We start from the raw sequence: 16221 nt of genomic DNA, 5'->3' as shown, positions 1-16221 counted from the left end.
TGGAAGACTTCCTGGAAGTCGTCTAGTGCATTATATTTTAGACGACTAACAGGTAAGTCGTCCCAGAAGTCTTCCAGATCTGAAAAACATGCATATCCAAAAACATTCAAATGGCTTAAAAACACAGAAAATGAGTGGAAGATTAGATAAATCTACCTTTATAGAACACACAAAAATACATATCTAAAATTGAAAAAAAAATAGACATAAAAACTTACCAAAACGCTCAGGTCTGTTATGAAAGGGAGACTTCATCAGAAGAGTTCCTGGAAGTCGTCTGGAAGAGTTCCTGAAAGTCGTCTGGAAGACTTCCTGGAAGTCGTCTAGTGCATTATATTTTAGACGACTAACAGGTAAGTCGTTCCAAAAGTCTTCCAGATCTGAAAGACCTGCATATCCAAATACAGATCTGAAAAACATGCATATCCAAAAACATTCAAATGGCTTAAAAACACAGAAAATGAGTGGAAGATTAGATAAATCTACCTTCATAGAACACACAAAAATACATAACTAAAATTGATAGATCTACCTTTAAATGAGTGGAAGATGAGAATCATGTTGTGATGAAAAACCTGCAAAAACGAGATAAATTAGTGAGAAAGACATGAGACAAAAACAATAAATTGATATAAAGCTTAGTGTTTATAAGTTCAAAGAGATTAGAGAGAGGTTGAAGAGTTTTACAATGATGAACATTACATTTTTGTTGCAGCCATTTGAGAGGAAGAGAGAGAATGTGTAAATTTTTCTTTATATAGGGAGACAAAAAAATCCAACTAGGTTAAAATATTTTTGATTCAGATGACTTCCTAGACGACTTATTTGTAAGTTGCCCAGAAGACTTTAATATTTTTAGCGGGAAACTAAAATAAAACACTTTTCAGACGACTTATTCTAATTTAAATTATTTAAGAGGGAAAATAATTTTTTTTAAAATTTTAGGCGGGAATATTTGGACGACTTACATGTAAGTTTCTGCTTTTTTGTTTGGTCATAAGGGGTTGGCTGTAATTTCACAAGGTTTTTAGGTTAGTTTTGCATTTGATTCAAGTTTGGCTATAGGTTTGTATTTAAAATCAAGTTGTGAATCATATTTGAAAAATTTCCCATTATAAAATATAATAAATATTTATAATATTGCAAATAAAATTAAAATTTGAAATTATATGTAATATTTTAATATTAAACTATACTATATAAATATGAAAAATAAAATAGACTCACGAAAAAAAGACAAAGAAAATGATACGGAAACGATACCAATTGATTTAAAGAAAGATGATGTCGGCAGAGTGAAAAATTGGAGTGATAGAGGTGTTGATTATATAGATGGAAGTGATTAAAAGATGATGACCTTTGATTTGCGAAAAAAGAGGTTTACCAGTTGACTGTATGGTTAATTTGCTGTATAACCAATTTCTGAGTAGAAACTAACAATATGTAAATGATTTTGACATAATTAAGTTACTAACTAGATTAAGATCCGCGTCTTGCGCGGGAAAAACATTATATATAAAAATTATTTAATGTATTAAAAGTTAGAAACTATTAAATATAAAATTAAATTGGTGCGAACATATAAATCAATTTTATTAATCTCAAAATATTTTTTTAAATATTTGATAGGATATGTAATTAAATTTAAATGATACTAACATACGTAGTATATTTTAGTATATTTTTAATATTAATGTCTATTAAATGATGATTTCTACTCATATAGTTTTTTTTGATCATTTGTATCTTTTATAGAAAAAAATTAAATTACTGATAAAAAAAATTTCATTGTGGGATTAATAGTTTTAATAGTTTATAATTTAAAAAAAAATAAGTTGTCAATGTTTGTTTAAAACTTTTACCAAAAAATTGTTCAAAGTAAATTTTGAAACTAAAAGATTTATGTATTTTATATGGTTTAATTAATTAAATTAAAACTTTTATTTATATAATTTTGTAATCATTTGTATTTTTTCATAACAAAAATTTTAAATAATGAATCGCAAAAATTTGAATGTGAGACTTTTAACAGTTTTAGTAATTTATAGTCGTTTTTAAAAATTCAAAATATAACATATACAGAAAAATCAAACTTTTTTTATTATATGGTTATTGTGGTTGTTTAATTTATTTAATATTTTAATATTAAAAAAATATGATAGAAGATACAATATTTTTTATCAAATCTTTATTATTCAAAATCATTAATTGTCATATATACTTTAGCCACATTAGGCAATTCCATAAATTCTATTTAAAGAAATAATAAAGTATATTAATAATGAATTTATTGTTAGTATAATAAAAAGTTTATTATATAATTAGATGGACCAACATATTTCTCTAATGATTCTAAGAATCATCTTAGTGATGACACGTGACTACAAAAAGAAGTGGCTACAAAAAAAAGTTGTAATGTTTCTCAAATAATATATAGGAGATATTTAGTTTTCATTTCAACCGGTTATACCTCTATCTTCTATAAGGAGCCGGTCAAAGAAGGGGAAAAGTGCATAATGTCATCGTTAAAAGATATGGACATCAGAGAAACACCATTATTATTATCATATCATATCATGTAATGCTAACAACGTTACACATTTAAAAATAATGGCTTAAAACAGATGGTGCCATCTTAGTTGAAGAAGACATGAATTTGCGCCATCTAAGACCACACTGATTGTGTCTCAAATAGTATAGTGGCGAGTTCATTTTCTTCATCATTTTTTCCTTTTCCAGACATGGTGATCATACACATTCATCTCTTCTATTACCATATAGACTCGACGAGTTACAGCTCTTCTTTTATGACACGTCTATATATTTACTGTGTCGGCCGCCGTAGTCATTTCTTACAACCGGATTTGTATAATAATCCATGATGCAATAATTCTAACATGTTTTGCAAGATTCAAAATGAGAACAAATTATAAAAACAGAGATACTGTTGTAAGAAAGAAGGATAAAAATGAAAAAGAAGAAAGTTAACAGAAAATAAAAAATGGTGGTGTCCGTTGTTTTGAAGAGTATTTTAGCAAATAAGATAAAAAATTATGTTGAATATCATAGTTTATTTTTTTCTTAGCTAGATAGTGAAGAACTTTTTTTTGTTGGTTGTCATAAAGTGCAATTTTCCTTGATTGTAAAGGTATTTTAACATATATTATAAAAAATACATTGAATATTGTGGTCAATTTTTTTTGGGGTTAGATACTGATTTATAATATATTTTTTGGTTCATTGCGTGCAACTTTCCATAGTTTTTGTCGGTGACAAACGTTTCGTGTCAGCTACTCAAACGTTTTCCTGCGCCATGCACAAAAATAGTAATTTTTAACATAACATTTTTTATTTCAAAAAAAAATTTTGATTTATATTTCAACATTATTAATTTATATTTTAACTTCAATAGTTATAAAAAATCATAAACGTATTTTTGTAATCTTATTTTTTTATTTGGTATAATTATTTAAATTTGATTTGATTTAATTTTTAATAAAGATAAAATTAGATTTTATAAAAATAGTTTTAATTATATTATTGTGTTTAATGATTATTTATTTTAAATATATATATATATATATATATATATATATATATTTACATATAAATATAAATTCTAATAAATTTGAGACTTTGTTTGTTTTAATTAAACAGAAAAATCTTTTTGTTAATTTAAATGATGAAGATGAACGGATAAATTTAAATAATTTTTAAATACTTAACTATCAATTTTTTTTTGGATTAGTGTTACTTTATTTAGTTTATTTTTATTAATGAGAGATACATATATACATATATATTATTATTTTAATTGTGATATATGAACTATTAATATATTTAATAGTTTACCATAAATAAATATTTATATGGAAAATTGACATTAATGATGATATATGAGTTATTTTTATTACCATATTTAAAATTCCTGCAAAAAAATTTAAATTTTTATAAGGAAATTTTACATCTCACAATTAATATGATGTCATGTCACTATTTTCTAAAACCATGTCATCTATTTTAAGTGATATGTCATCTTTTTTCAGCGAGAATGATTGTAGTGACGACATGTGTATAAATCACTTCGCAAATATAGTCTAGGAGATGTTAAGATACTTATTTGATTACCAAGTTAGGTGATACATTCTTTTAAATTCAATATTAGTAATTATTAACAGATATATAATATATAATTTATCATGTAACAGATAAGTTCGTTACTAAAAATTAAATTAACAAATAAAACAACACATGTAGCATGTAACAATCGTTATTATAGGTTGTTAATAATTGATGTATCATCTAAAATATGTATTAGTTGTTAACATAGATATTAGCTGAAACATATAATAATTGATGTATCATGTAACAGATAGTTACTAAAATTTAAGTTATGGAGTAAAATAATACATGTAGCATGTAACAATCGTTATTGTAGGTTGTTAATAATTGATATATCATTTAAAATATGTGTTAGCTGTTAATATATGTATTAGCTGAAACTTCACATACAACACATCATGACCCAATTTAAAAAAGCTTCGCTCTTTATCGGTTTCTAAACTTTGGAAAAGATTTCCTCAATTGCTCCAATTCTAGATCCGACATGACTTTGACATACGCACCAAAATACATCTCATTTCCGATTTGCGCACACATATCTAAAAGACCAAATCCAAGAAAATAATAGATCAAAGTTTTTAAAAGATCAATCAAACCCTGAAAAAATAATTAGTGGACTAATGTACGAATTTTTTTATGCTAATGTTTATTCATTAAGAGAAATTGGCGTGGATACACCTAAAAACACATATAATTTGCCATATATCCTTATTTTTTTTAAAATATTTTTTATGACTATAATACCCTTATCTCTATATATCTCTTTTCTTCATTTTCTATGTTCTAATCTTTTTATCTCTCGTACAGGTTCTTCAAATCATCTTCTAATTCAAAACAAATCTTTATTTTTTTATTCTGATTGTTTTGACACTCATAATGCTAATCTTATTATCTCACCCCAATTCCAATGTTTCCAATTTCGAATCACAATCAACTTTTATAAGCTTTCAATCGCAAAATGTATGTGTTATAGTCTTGAAGATTGTGGAAATTCGACGATTCTCTGTGCGATTAGAATAATCTGTTATCTCTGTTGCGGATTCATGGAGAAAGGATCGGAAGATCTCGGGAAGAAGAAAGCTTGAAATCTACATTCTTTTATTTAGATAATATATACGTTAGTATGTGTTTTATTACTTACCTGCTATTATTTAGATTTTATTGGATTCTTAAGCGATACATGGAGTGTTAGCCGTTACAGATAGATTTGAGGCTATTTGATAGATAACTAATTAATTGTTAATAGTTCCATTAACTGATACTAGCAAACAAATCCACGCGTTCGCGCGGGCTATTGGATTCTTTACTAAAAATTGTATTTATTTAATTTTAATAAATATATATTTTTTTATATTTTTTATATCTTTTATAAATCTTTTCTTTATAAATTATTAGTTGTGTTTCATTTTTCTCCCACATGTATTAACTATATTTTTTATCATACACAAATTTGCAAAATATATTATTCGGATATGAAAGATTAGTTTGAGTTGTTTTAAGTTTATTTTATTTTACATTTTATTTTAAAATACTGATCAATTAAGGATTTTTTGAAAACACGAAGATAAAATGTTGACAATGTTAGATGCTCAAAAGAATAACAAAAAATTCATAGAGGTGTTTTAATAATCTGCCAAAAAACTTTTAGAACAAATAGCAATTTGTAAACAAATCCATTTACAATTGTAAATAAAAATTAATCTTGACCTTATTATTACTGGAAAATAGCTTCTTAGATATGAAGATTTTTTTATTACAGCATATAACTTTACCTCTATAATATAAGATTGAACGAATATTAAATAGCAGACAAATATTTTCTAAATCGTTGTAAGCTAGTTACTAATGTTTTTCTGGGCAACCAATAAGCATGGTTCTGATTTCCCATTTCTGGGTCGAATTAATTAATATTATATATATATATATATTTAGAAAAAAGCAGATGGCTGATGCAAATATATAATGTTTAAAATTGAGTGCCATACAAATTGTATATAGTTTTTAAACAATTTGTTAGGTTTTTTTCGACGAAATTAGAACTTTATTGATCTTCAAAATACATAGTCACAATACAATTTGTTAGGTTCATCAAGATATAGTTGTCAAGAAAAATGACAATTTTAGAAGACACAACTGTAAAAAAAACTTTAACAGAATAAATTAATCTAAGAGATGTAAGAATGAATGGATGCTTTCTAATCTCAACCCTATGTAAGAAATTCATATTTAAAATAAATTAATCTAAAAAATTAGTTAAAAATTACTATAGCGAATGTTATATAAGAAAATTAAAAGTGAGTTTCCTCCTTATTCTAACCTAAAAATATGAAAAAAGTTAAATTAAAATTAGGTAGAAAATGCTAGGTGCATGAAATATTATTTAATGGAAATAGAGTGCCAAATATATGTTGCATAGAGTTCTCAAAAATAAAAGATGTTTTTAAGAACACTATATTACAGAATAAAAAAAATAAAGTAACAATTGGAAGAGATTTTCAATGAATTGATGCCTTTTATCCCCAAAATGAACCCTACATAAAAATCCAATTATAATATTAGCTTAAACCGATAATTTAGAATTGTCTAAGAACCAATATGGAAGTACAACATACAACCAGTTAAGTTACAAAAAAAAACATACAACTAGTCAATTCTAACTGTTTTTTCTTCAATTTAGAGATATGTTTTTTCAATTTTTGCTTAAGTTTTTTTAGTTTTTTTAGTTTTAGTAGTTATTTTATTACTAACATCACAACATTTGCCCTTTTGATTTGGAGGTACTGCAAAACGAAATGAAAAAGTGGTTTTAAATCATGGATACTATAGACATACAGACTCGAAAACTCTAGATGGAAAATAGTACCAGAAGGATCAATGGGCTTTTGAGAAAGATATGTTTTCTGAGATTAACTCCACATATGAACGGTAAATTAAGATATTAGTGGGTTGGGGATACAGAAAAGAGGATGGGGATACACATAAAAGGAGAGATGGCGAGAGAAAACATCAAGACCACGGTGGTGGTGAAAACAGACAACTTGTTTCCATACCAAATAAAACTCCACGGTACATGATGAAGAAAATCTGTAGGAACCTTGATGAAGTCACCTCGCTGGTGCGGTTGTTAAGCTGCGAGGAGTTAAACCCGTTTTGAAATCATTTTCAGGGAGTTATTTATTTTCTATATGGAGAGAGAGAAATACCCGTCTTCATTTCTCTGTTCTAAAACATGCACATGATCTTGTCAAGGAAGTACAATTGCAAATCAGGGCTCTCCTCCTTGGTTTTGATCAAGATACTGCAGTCTAACGTCAAGTCCAACCAGACGTCATAACACCACAATAGTGTAAAATTTGATATCTTCTCTCTCCAACCACACGGCATAAACAATTTCATTTTAGTGGGATTCTCTTTTCAGCTACTATGTTACACTATATTTGGTGTTACACTGTAGCAAGGGTAAAACTTTTTCTTCTTTTCAAAACTGTTTATTTAAATAGTTTTGCAATTGGATTAGATATTTTAAATAACAATGCATATACCATAATTATTGTGTTATTATTTAAGTTTATTTAATATCAAATATTCATTTATTTGAGAACATGAGAAGATCCAATATCTTCTGCCAAAACCAAGACCTGCCAATGTCATTGTCAAATCTTTGCGGTGATAGTGGTGCTTAAGGGAGCTATTTATTGAGATCCTATAATGCTAGCTATTTATTGAGATCCTATAATGCTATGTGCTGACAAATGCAATAAGAGTATGACTGGGGCCCATGATATGGTAACCACCACAATCAGGACCAATTATCAGTCATACACCTTGGTTTCATCCCGTGCACACTTAGAGCAGCATTAACGCATAGGGGAGAGAAGGTGGGTTCTAATTTTTTTTTTATTATTAAAAAAATTAAAAGTGAACCAATCGCGGGCCACCACGTGTCAGTGGGACCTGCGAACAGTTAAAAAGCTTCACCAGAGAGAAGAGGATGAAAATGTGAGTTTTCTGATTTTTGTGGGCCCTCTACCCCTTACAACTCTCTAAGATTCAGCGATAATGCTGCTCTTATGAAACTAAAGAACTCAACCCAAAGTCGAGAAACGATAGCAGTAACTTCCATAAACCTTGTTAACTTCAGGCAAACCCATACACCTAAACGTAATCAACCCAAGACATCTCTTGAAAGTTGAAACTACTAAAGTAGGTCTTTAACGAAAACAAAAAGACTATGAATATGATTGGCTTACGAAATGACGGCAACAACGGTTTTAAAAATTCCTTCGAATGGAAACGAACCAAACCGTCATACCAATAGACGGATGAGACGACAACAACCGATTGAAGGGAGAGAGATAAACCGTCAAACTTGAAACTTGGCTGACAAACACCGTCACTAACCCACCGGAATCGGGAAACTTGTGTCGGAAAAAAACTCTCCCGAGAGGAGAGAAGCACCATGTCGAAAATCACCATCAAAAGCCAATAAGGATGATGCCACAAGCTTTCCAATGGCAAGATCAGAGGAAACTAACCAGTTTCAAGGGAAATGAAAAAATCCAGAGGATAAAATCCCTCGATCTCCCATAGCAGTATCATCATGGCCTTAGTTAGACATGTTGTGTAGAGGAATGTGGAGCAATGAAAATAAAACTCCTACGGACAGAGCCGCGAGAGACTATCTATATTTTTGGTAAAGTGGCCTTTAGAATCGCCTTACAAATCGCAGCCTCTGTTTTCCTAACGTTTCCTAATGCTTTCTCTATTTCTTTCTGTGTCAAGTTGTAATAATGTCTCTGATGAGAAGGTAAATAAGAGAACTTTTTTTGAAAAAATTATGTAGGACAATAAAACTGAATGATAGTAAGAATGTTGACGAAGGAAAGTGATAAAGAAACAATATATAAATTTGTTAAGAAAATTTATTTTGAAACGGTTGCATCTTTTGAGAAGCGTTGCGTCTTTCCAAAAAATAGAACGCAAAACACACCGTTTGAAATAATAACCAATGATGTCATAGATTTAAATGTAACCAAGCCTTGACCATTAGATTACTTAACAAAGCAATTTCCATCGTTAGATTAAATTTTTATTTTTCTATAAAAAAAATGATGATGTCAACAAAAACAAAAAAGCAAGTTTGCTATTATATATAGATATATGATTTGTTAGCCGATACATTTGTTTGATACATAGATTGTTAGATGATACTGAAATTATTAGCTGATATGTTAGTTGGTACGTAAATTGTTACATGCTATGTAAATATTTAGCTGATAGATCTAGAGTTACATGTTTTATGTTTTCGATAAAGGATGAGGGTATTTTCGTCTGCACAGTATAAAAGGTTACTTATTTGGATGTATTCAAAACATTGTCCCATTCATTAAATTTGTCAGCGTTTCGTGTCAGTTACTCAATTATACATACGAATTTTTTATTACTATTTTTTTTGACTAACGTACGAATTTTTTTTATTTTATCTAGAAATATACTTGGTCCTCTCGCCACCACACAGATTGGTCATTTTTCCCTTTCATTTGCCATCCTCGCTTCTCCTGCATATGCTTCTTCATATTGTTTTTGAAAATTCAGATTCCATCAAGAAAACCAAGAAATCAGTTTTCCTTTTATCTACTTATTCCTTCAACTCCACTGTTTTGTTTTGTGATATACTATAATACTTCATTCCCGAAAAAGAAAAGCTTTTCAAAAATGAGATTTCCATCGTTTTTGAAAGAAATTAAGAAACAGAGAAAGATAGTAGAAAAGAGAAAGAAGAGGAAACCGGATGAGCTTTCAAATCCGATTGCCAAACCAGTGAGAAAGAAAATCCGATTGCAAAACCAGAGCCAAACTCAAGTCCCATCATCACCTCAGTCTTCTTTGTCTCCTTCATCACCTCCGTCTCCTGTGTCTCCATCATCACCTCCGTCTCTTTCGTCTCCTTCACCACCTCAGTCTTCGTTGTCTCCACTACCACCTCTGTCTGCTTTGTCTCCTTCATCCGCTCCATCTTCTTCCTCTCACGTCTGGTTACACGATGTCATTCCGAGCTTCCGTGGGGAAGATGTCCGCAAAAACTTTCTTAGTCACATTAAAAAGGAGTTTAAGAGAAAGACAATCACATTTTTCAACGATAATGGGATCGAGAGAGGAGAGTCCATCGCTCCTGAACTCATACGGGGGATTAGAGGATCTAAGATCGCGGTCGTCTTGCTCTCTAAGAACTATGCTTCTTCTAAGTGGTGTCTTGAGGAGTTGGTGGAGATTATGAACTGCAGGGAGGAGCTGGGTCAAACTGTGATGGCCATTTTCTACAAAGTAGATCCATCTGATGTAAAGAAGCTGAACGGTGATTTTGGGAAGGTGTTCAGAAAAACTTGTGAGGGTAAATCTAAGGAGGACATTAGGAGGTGGAAACAAGCTTTGGAGAAGGTGGCCACAATAGCTGGTTACCATTCGTGCAACTGGTTTGTCCGCTTAACTTTTACTTGCCATCTTTCAAAATATTATATGTACGGAAAAAATACTCAAAATATCAGACAAAAATAAACAACTTTTCAGCTTACTATATACATGCCTGACCAGGCGGGGTGAACTTTTTATACTAATGTTTGTTCATTAAATGGTTTTAACATTTTGCAACATTACAATATTTATCGATTGTAAAATGACGAATACAAATGTTGGTCTCTTAAATGCATCGCTGTTGAAGAGTTAACGTATTTTAGCTCATTTTAAGAACTTCATATGCATAAACGAAAATTAAATTTTGCGGCTGACACAAATCACCAAAACTAGATAGGTAATATCGATTGTAAAATGACGAAATGGGATTAGGTTTTTTTGCTCTCGATTTGTTTAATATTGACTCTCCATAAGTGATTTCATTTTCTACCTCTATAAAATTGGGTTTTCATTCTCGTTTATGTTTCACTGATATGAGTTTGTTTTTTTAACTTGTTATGTGAATTACATAAGTGTCAGTTTAAAAATATGGACATCTGTAAAAATTAGTTACACTCCAGAAAAATATCAAAGAATCAAATTTTTGAAGAAAATCACTGGCAAACTGTATTCACAGGCTAGTGTTCAAATATAATATATCAAGTTGTTATAGAATATAAGTGCAGACCCAAAATATAAATGTCAAAACTAAGTTATTTAATTTGAATAAAATAATATATAGTGTTTCCAATATTAAAAATCACTTTGATTTGAAGAAGTGTATTTATTAGATTGTCATGATCAAATAACATATAAGAAACCACTTATTTAAAAAATAATTTGTATACATAAAAGTATATACATTAGAGTAAGCATATAAATCAAAATCAATACCTTTTATTTATTTACAATCATGTTTTTGGTAAATAAATCAAAACAATCATTTTATTTACTTTATATAGTATATAATTAAACTTTAGTGATATTGACATAAATATATATAGTACTAGGGTCGGTCCGTCCTACGGGCGGGATATTAGTTAATTTGATATTCACTAAATGCTCGAGTTGAAATTTGTTTTAAGATTCAAGAATTTGGTTATTTGTTATGTCTTACTTATTAGTATGCGGTGGTATAGTTGTTTTTCGATTATTCTTGCTTTGGTATTGTATCAAATTAACTAATTGTCCAACTCATAATTACAGATGTACAAATGTGGATTTGTGATAAAGTTTGATGACAATACTGTTTTTTTTTAATTCTTATTCATAGTGGAGTGTGCATGTGTCAGAAAGAGGCCTATAACAACTTTTATGTTTTTGTGTATGGATTTTAAATATATATTATTTTGTATAATGCATACTTGCTTTTAAAATGACATATGTATAGAGATTTTTCAACCATTACTTCACTGGCACAAAACATTTATAACTGTAAATACCTTCTTTTAAAAGCAAAACTAATAAAAGCGTGCACAACAAATATATTTTGATATATATTATATGCATCAAATTATAAAGGTTGGAAACATTGCAAAACTGTTTGGAGCAAAGTTTTTAACTTCACGATCTTCATCTTGACGTCAGTTCAGTATCGGCCCTGGCCACAAGCAGAAGAAGCATGGACTTCCAGCTGATACGATAATAAGTATTTTCGCGGCCACATATTTATAAAAAGTAACTTTAGCCTAGTGGTTCTAAGAAAAATTACTCTGAGGTGCTGCGTTCAATTACCCTTAACTGCATTCATTTATTTTGGCTCTAAAAATAAAATGGGACACGTGTCACTCCCAGAACGCACGAATTGATGACGTGGCTTCACGGGAGAGAGGCGAACATTTCTTTATATATATAGATATTTTGATATAAATATTTATTATTAACACTTCCTACTTATATGATTTTATTAACATTTGTATATTTGTTGTAACAAAAATTTAAATTGTTAAATCACAAATATTTAATGTGGGATTTTTCAATACAAATTGCAAAATTAAAATATTAAGATATCAATAATTTTTCAATGCAAATTTTGAAATTAACATATTTATATATATTTTTATATAAAATGATTCATAATCGTTAATTGTCATATATATGTTAATTATATTAGGTAATTTTGTAGCTTTTATTTAAGGAAAAAAATTGAAAATATTCTTTTGTACATTATTAATTAATTTAATAAAAAATATAATATATATTTATATGGACTAACTTATTTTTCTAAAGAATTCTAAGAATCATCATAGGATGATCGACACGTGGCTACAAAAACATGTTCTAATGCTCCATGATTAATATATTGGGGAAGTTGTGGTGTTTTGAAAATTTTAGGATTTCGGTAATAATATTCGGAAAAATGTGAATTCTTTTTTTTTCTAATCACAAAAGGTGAAAGTTTGTTAATTTAATTATTTTTATAAAAAAAAATTAAAAAAAAAAATCTTAAATTTTATCATGTCTGTATCAATTTTGTTTACAATAACTATTTTATTATGTATTCATCTTTCCTCTCTTTAGGGTTGATGAAGCTGCCATGATCGAGGATATATCCACCGATGTTTTTAACAAGCTGAATAATTCTGCGCAATCGAGTGATTTCGACAATCTCGTTGGGATGAGTACTCATATGATAAAACTGAAACTGTTGCTACGCCTAGGCTCCAATGAAGTGAGGATGATAGGGTTTTGGGGTCCTTCTGGAATTGGTAAGAGTACCATCGCAAGAGTTCTATTTAGCCAATACTCTCGTGAGTTCCAGTTTAGTGTCTTTATGGAGAATATTAAAAGACGTTTTGGCAGACCTTACTATGATGAGTACAGTGCGAAACTGCAATTACAAAAAGAGTTCATGTACCAAATAATCAACCAAGAAGATATGAAGATTCAGCATTTAGGAGTTGTGGAAGACAGGTTAAAAGACAAGAGAGTGATTGCCATTCTTGATGACGTGGATCATTCGTTGCAAATAGATGCCATAGCGAAAGAAGCTCGGTGGTTTGGTCCTGGAAGTCGGATAATTATCACAACACAAGATAAAAGGCTTTTAAATGCACGTAGGATTGACGATATTTACGAGGTGGAGTTTCCACCTGACGACGAGGCTCTTGAAATTTTCTGCATGTATGCTTTTGGCCAAAAGTCTCCACATGATGGATTTAAGGAACTTGCTTGGGAAGTTACAAAACTTGCCGGTAATCTCCCTTTGGGACTAAAGGTTATAGGATCTTATTTCGAAGGAAGGCCCAAGCAGGAGTGGGAAGAGGATTTACCAAGGTTAAGAAGTATACTTGATGGAGAAATTGAAAGTATTTTAAAGTTCAGTTACGATGCCTTATGCGTTGATGATCAAGATTTATTTCTTCATTTAGCTTGCTTTTTCAACGATGAAACGCTTGAAATTGTGGAAGGGTGTCTTGAAAAGAATTTTGTTGGTGTGAAAGGTCGTCTCCGTGGTTTAGCTGAGAAATCTTTCATATCCTTCGAGTGGGGATATACAGAAATCCATGATTTGTTAGCACGTTTTGGTAGAGAGATTGTTCGTAAACAATCCATTCGTGAACCTGGGCAGCGCCAGTTTTTGGTTGATGCTGGAGATATATGTCAAGTACTACGTTACGATACACTAGTAAGTTTTTCACATTAGCCGTTCACTGCATTTCTTCCTCCAAAATTTGATAAAATTCAACTTTGCTTATGTATCTTTGGGTTCTTTTGCAGGGTAGTCGAAATGTTATAGGCATAGATTTGGACTTTTCAAAGTTGGATACGGAGTTGAAGATAAGTGACGGAGTTTTTGAAAGAATGTCCAATGTCCAATTCTTAAGAGTCAGAGACACGAAGCCATATCCTCACAGCATAGACCCCATGACATGTCTGCCCCGAAATCTAAGAATTTTGCATTGGGATTATTTTCCGCTGACATGTCTGCCTTCTAATATTAATCCTGAGTTCCTGGTGAAAATAATATTAACTGAAAGCAACTACCTTGAGAAATTATGGGAAGGAAATAAAGTAAGTAAAAATTATATTTGTAATATTACTTATTTTATTCGAATCTATTATTTGTCTTAATGGACCGTCTTCTTTTATTGATGTTTTTTTTTCTGTACAGATGATTAGAAATTTGAAATTGATGAATTTGACGGACTCCGAAAATCTAAAGGAGATTCCTGATCTCTCAACTGCCACTAATCTGCAAACATTGAATCTTGGTGGTTGCTCAAGTCTAACGGAGCTCCCCTTTTCTATTGGAAATGCTATCAATCTCCGGCATTTGGATCTTACAAATTGCTCAAGTCTAGTGGAGTTCCCCTCTTCTATGGAAAATGTCACTACTCTCGAGGAATTGCTTCTCACGGGATGCTCACATCTAGCTAATCTCCCACCTTGTATTGGTAATCTCAAGACGTTGTATCTCGAGAATTGCTCAAGTTTGATGGAGCTTCCATCTTCTGTTAGAAATTCCTTTAATCTCAAGACTTTTTTGTCTAGTGGTTGCTCAAATCTTGTGGAGCTCCCTTTGTATATTCCCGCCAGTTACCTCAAGAAATTTGAATTGCGAGGATGCTCAAGTCTACGGGAGCTCCCTTCTTCTATTGGGAATATGACTAATCTTGAGGAGTTGTATCTAGGTGGATGCTCAAGTCTTGTTGAGCTCCCTTCTTCCATTGGGAATATGACTAATCTCAGGAAGTTGTCTCTTAATATATGCTCAAACCTAACGGCCCTTCCGATCAATATCAACATGAAATCTCTTGATGAACTTGTTCTCACTGACTGCTCTTCATTGAAAATCTTTCCCGAGATTTCCACAAACATCAGCGTTCTAAAGCTCGCTGGAACTGCAATAGAAGAATTGCCTCCATCAATCAGGTCATGGCCTCATCTTCGTGAACTTACAATCAAGGGATGCACGAACCTGGTTTCTCTTCCGCAGCTTCCGGACTCCTTAGAATTCCTAGACGCAGACAATTGTGAGTCCCTCGAAAGACTCGATTGCTCTTTTAACAAGAAAAAGTTTCATGCGCTCAGATTTGTTAACTGCTTTAAACTGAATCAAGAAGCAAGAGACCTTATCATCAACACATGGACGAGAGACTTTGCAACTTTGCCCGGAGAAACAGTGCCTACATATTTCACGTACCAAGCCACCGGGAGTTCCCTGTCAATGAATTGGAATGGATTAGATACACACTACTTTCCTACATCCTTGATATTTAAAGTTTGCCTCTTGCTGGTCTATAAGGGTGACGTTGATGCTGGTTATGGGCGCTACCCTGAAATATCTTATTGCATCAATGACAAACTCAATGGTGTTAAACCAGCTGGTTATTCTTCTTATAGATTGGGCGAATTCTCTCCAACTTTAGGGGAGCATCTGTTCATATTCGAAATTGAAGGAACTGTGAGTGCCCCCGAGTTAGTCTTTGAGTTCGGAAACAACAACAAAAAATGGGAGATTAAAGAATGCGGGATACATCCTCTGGAAACCTTGGCTCCCTCATGTTGATGTGCATCTTTTGCTCTATTTTCTCTATTTGTATATGCATATGTTGGGTTTGAGTACAAATGTGTCGGCATGTATATGTAAAAATGCATGTATGTGCATAATCATAATAATGATGCAATTCCTTTAATATCGTAAAT

General features: G+C 30.9%; 1 pseudogene; it reads left to right on the top strand.

Moving 5' to 3' along the window:
- Positions 1-9650: 9650 nt before the first annotated feature.
- On the top strand, positions 9651-16221 carry LOC106305947 (annotated as a pseudogene).

Source organism: Brassica oleracea, chromosome C7 (genome assembly GCF_000695525.1).
Source record: "Brassica oleracea var. oleracea cultivar TO1000 chromosome C7, BOL, whole genome shotgun sequence".
In the NCBI taxonomy this organism is placed as follows: domain Eukaryota; kingdom Viridiplantae; phylum Streptophyta; class Magnoliopsida; order Brassicales; family Brassicaceae; genus Brassica; species Brassica oleracea.
Note: the sequence above shows the minus strand (reverse complement) of the source record. Positions and strands in the feature narration are given on the sequence as shown.